This window comes from Equus quagga, chromosome 10, assembly GCF_021613505.1.
Source record: "Equus quagga isolate Etosha38 chromosome 10, UCLA_HA_Equagga_1.0, whole genome shotgun sequence".
NCBI classification, from domain to species: domain Eukaryota; kingdom Metazoa; phylum Chordata; class Mammalia; order Perissodactyla; family Equidae; genus Equus; species Equus quagga.
In genome coordinates this window covers 63780138-63784640 of record NC_060276.1, presented here as the reverse complement: position 1 = coordinate 63784640, position 4503 = coordinate 63780138, and positions in this window count along the sequence as shown.

Genomic DNA, 4503 nt, shown 5'->3' with positions numbered 1-4503 from the left:
ATTTAATGAATTTTCATTGCAGTAACATTGGTTTATGACATTATATAAATTTCAGGTGTTCATCATTATATTTCAACGTCTGTGTAGACTGCATTGTGTTCACCATTCAAAGTCTAGTTGCCATCTATCACCATACACATGTGCCCTTTCCCCTTCCCCCTCCTCCTCCCCCTTTCTCTCTGGTAACCACCAATCTATTTTCTGTATCTATGCGTTTGTTTGTTGTTGTTTTTTTAATCTTCCACATATGAGTGAAATCATATGGTATTTGGCTTTCTCCGTCTGAGTTATTTCACTTGGCATAATACCCTCAAGGTCCATCCATGTTGTCACAAATGGCATTATTTTGCCTTTTTGATGGCTGAATTGTGTTCCATTGTATATATATATAACCACATCTTCTTTATCCATTAATGCATTGATGGGCACTTAGGTTGTTTCCAAGTCATGGCTATTGTGAATAATGCTGGAATGAACATAGGGATGCATATATCTTTTTGAATTAGTGTTTTTGTGTTCTTTGGATAAATACCAAGAAGTAAATTAGCTGGATCAAATGGTAGTTCTATTTTTATTTTTTTGAGGAATCTCCACACTGTTTTCCATAGTGGTTGCACTAGTTTATGTTCCCACCAGAAGCGTATGAGGGTTCCCTTTTCTCCATATCCTCTCAAACACTTGTTATGCATTTACTTTTTAATAATAGCCATTTGATGGGCATGATGTGATATCTCATTGTAGTTTTGATTTGCATTTCTCTAATAATTAGTGATGTTGGACATATTTTCATGTTCCTACTGGCCACCTGCATACCTTCTTTGGGAAAATATCTGTTCAGATCCTCTGCCCATTTTTAAATTGTGCTGTTTGCTTTTTCTTGTTGAGTTTTATGAATTCTTTATATATTTTGAATATTAACCCCTTATCAGAGATACGATTTGCAAAAATCTTCTTCCAATTTTTAGGCTGTCTGTCTGTTTTGTTGATGGTTTCCTTTGCTGTGCAGAAGCTTTTCAGTTTGATGTAGTCCCATTTGTTTATTTTTTTCTTTCATTTCCCTTCCTGGGGAGACATGATATTCAAAAGATACTGGTAAGAATGATGTAAAAAAGCATACTGTATAAGTTTTCTTCTTGAAGTTTTATGGTTTTAGGTCTTACATCCAAGTCTCTAATCTATTTTGAGTTAATTTTTGTGTATGGTGTAAGATAATGGTCTACTTTCATTCTGCTCCACGTGGGTTCCCAGCACCATTTATTGAAGAGGCTTTCCTTTCTCCATTGTATGTTCTTGTCCCCTTTGTTGAAAATTAACTGTCCATAGATGTGTGAGTTTATCTTTTGGGCTCTCAATTCTGTTCCATTGATCTGTGCATCTGTTTTTCTGCCAGTACCATGCTGTTTTGGTTACTATGCTTTGTAGTATATTTTGAAATCAGGAATTGTGATACTTCCAGCTTTGTTTTTTTCCCTCAGGATTGCTTTGGCTATTCGGGGTCTTTTGTTGTTCCATATAAATTTTAGGATTCCTTGTTCTATTTCTGTGAAAAATGTCATGGGGACTTTGATAGGGATTGCATTGAATCACTGGATTGCTTTAGGAAGTATGGACATTTTAACTATGTTAATTCTTCCAATCCACGAGCACAGAGTATCTTTCTATTTCTTAGTGTCTTCTTTGATTTCTTTTAACAATGTCTTATAGTTTTCAGTGTGCTCCTCCTTGGTTAAATTTACTCTTAGATATTTTATTCTTTTTGTTGTGATTGTAAATTGGATTGTATTCATGATTTCTTCTTATACTACTTCAACTTTAGTGTAGAGAAATGTAAATGATTTTATGCTGATTTTGTACCCTCCCACTTTACTATGTTCATTTATTAATTCGAACAGTTTTTCTGTGGATTCTTTAGGGTTTTCTATATTAAAATCACATCATCTTAAAATAGTGACAGTTTTACTTCTTCCTTTCCAAGTTTGGATAGCTTGTATTTCTTTTTCTTGTCTAATTGCTGTGGCTAGGATGTCCGATATAATGTTGAATAAGAGTGGCAAGAGTGCGCATTCTTGTCTTATCCCTGTTCTTAGAGGAATAGCTTTCAGTTTTTCACCATTGAGTATGATGCTGGCTGTGGGTTTGTCATATATGGCCTTTATTATGTTGAGGTGCTTTCCTTCTATACCCATTTTATTCAAAGTTTTTGTCATAAGTAGATGTTGTATCTTGTCCAATGTTTTCTCTGCATCTATTGAGATGATCATGTGGTTTTTATTCATCATTTTGTTAATGTGGTATATCATGTTGACTGATTTTCAGATGTTGAACCATCCCTGTATCCCTGGAATAAATCCCATGTGATCACCGTATATGATTTTTTTTTTTTTACTGTATTGTTGTATTTGATTTGCTAATATTTTGTTGGGGGTTTCTGCATCAATGTTCATCGGTGATATGGGCCTGTGATTTTTGTTTTGTGTTGTTGTCCTTGTCTGGTTTTGGTATAAGGGTAATGTTGGCCTTGTAGAATGAGTTAAGAAGTATTCCCTCCTCTTCAATTTTTTGGAAAAGTTTGAGAAGGATAGGTATTAAATTTTTGAATGTTTGGTAGAATTCACCAGAGAAGTTGTCTGGTCCCAGACTTTGTTTTTTGGAGGTTTTTGATTACTATTTCAATCTCATTACTCATTATTGGTCTATTCAAATTCTCTATTTCTTCTTGACTCAGTTTTGGAAGGTTATGTGATTCTAAGAATTTATCCGTTTCTTCCAGATTATCCAATTTGTTAGTGTATAGCTTTTCAAAGTATTCACTTATAATGCTTTGTATGTCTGTGGTATCCATTGTAATTTCTTCTCTTTCATTTGTTATTTTACTTTTTTGATTCTTCTTTTTTTCTTAGTGTTTCTAGCTAAAGTTTTGCCAATTTTGTTTATCATTTCTAAGAGCCAGGTCTTAGTTTCATTGACCTTTTCTATTGTTTTTTAATTCTCTATTTCATTTATTTCCACTCTGATTTTTATTATTTCCTTCCTTTTACTGATTTTGGTCTTTGTTTCTTTGTTTTTCCTTGTTCCTTTAGGTATAATGTTAGATTGCTTATTTGAGATTTTTCTTGTTTTTTGAGGTAGGCCTAGATTGCTATAAAATTCCCTCTTAGTACTGCTTTTGTTGTATCCCATATATTTTGGATTGTCATATTTTCATTTTCTTTTGTATCCAGGTATTTTTTGATTTCTCCATTGACCTGACAGTTGTTTAGTACCATTTTGTTTAATCTCCATATATATGTGACTTTTCCAATTTTCTTCTAGTAGTTTATTTCTGGTTTCATATTATTGTGGTCAGAAAAGATGTTTGATATTATTTCAATATTTTTTAATTTATTGAGATTTTTTTGTGTCCTAATATGGGATCTATGGGATCTATCCTGGAGAATGTTCCAGGTGCATTTGAAAAGAATGTGTATTTTGCAGTTTTTGGATGGAATGTTCTATATATATCTAGTAAGTCCATCTGGTCTAATGTGTCAGTTCAAGCCAATGTTTTCTTATTGATCTTCTGTTTGGATGATCTATCCATTGATGTAAGTGGAGTATCAAAATTCCCTACTATTATTGTGTTATGGTCAATTTCTCCTTTTATATTGTTAATATTTGCTTTATATATTTAGGTACTCCTATGTTGGGCACATAGATATTTACAAATATTTATCCTCTTATTGGATTGATCCCTTTATCATTATGTAATGCCCTTCTTTGTCTCTTGTTATAGTTTAAAGTCTATTTTGTCTGATGTAAGTATTGCTACTCCAGCTTTCCTTTCATTGACATTTGCATGGTGTACCTTTTTTTATCCTTTTGCTTTCAGTTTGTGAGTGTCTTTAGCTCTGAAGTCTGTCTATTTTATGTAGCATATATATGGGTCTTGTATTTTTATCCATTTGGGTACCCTATGTCTTTTGATTGGACTATTGAGTCCATTTACATTAAAAGTAACTATTGATAAGTGTGTAGTTATTGCCATTTTGTTACTTGTTTTCTAGACGGTTTTGTAGTTCTTCTCTTTTCCTTTCTTCTTCTCTTGCTCTCTTCCCTTAAGATTTGATGGCTTTCTTTAGTGTTACGTTTGGATTTCTTTCTGTTAATTTTTTGTGTCTTTATTAGAGGTTTTTGGTTTGTGGTTATCATGAGGTTCATATATAACAACCTATGTAAATAGCAATTTATATTAAGTTGATGGTCTCTGAAGTTCAACCTCTTACTAAAAGCCCTGCACTTTTATTCTCCTATATTTTATTTTTTTAATATCATATTTTACCTCTTTTATATTTGTGTAACCCTTAGTCTCTCATCATAGTTATGGATCATTTTAGTACTTTTGTCTTTTGACCTTCATACTAGATTTATGGGGGATTGATTCACTACCTATACCATATATTTGCCTTCAACAGTGATATTTTTTCTTTCATAATTTTCTTATTCCTATCTGTGGCCTTTTCTTTT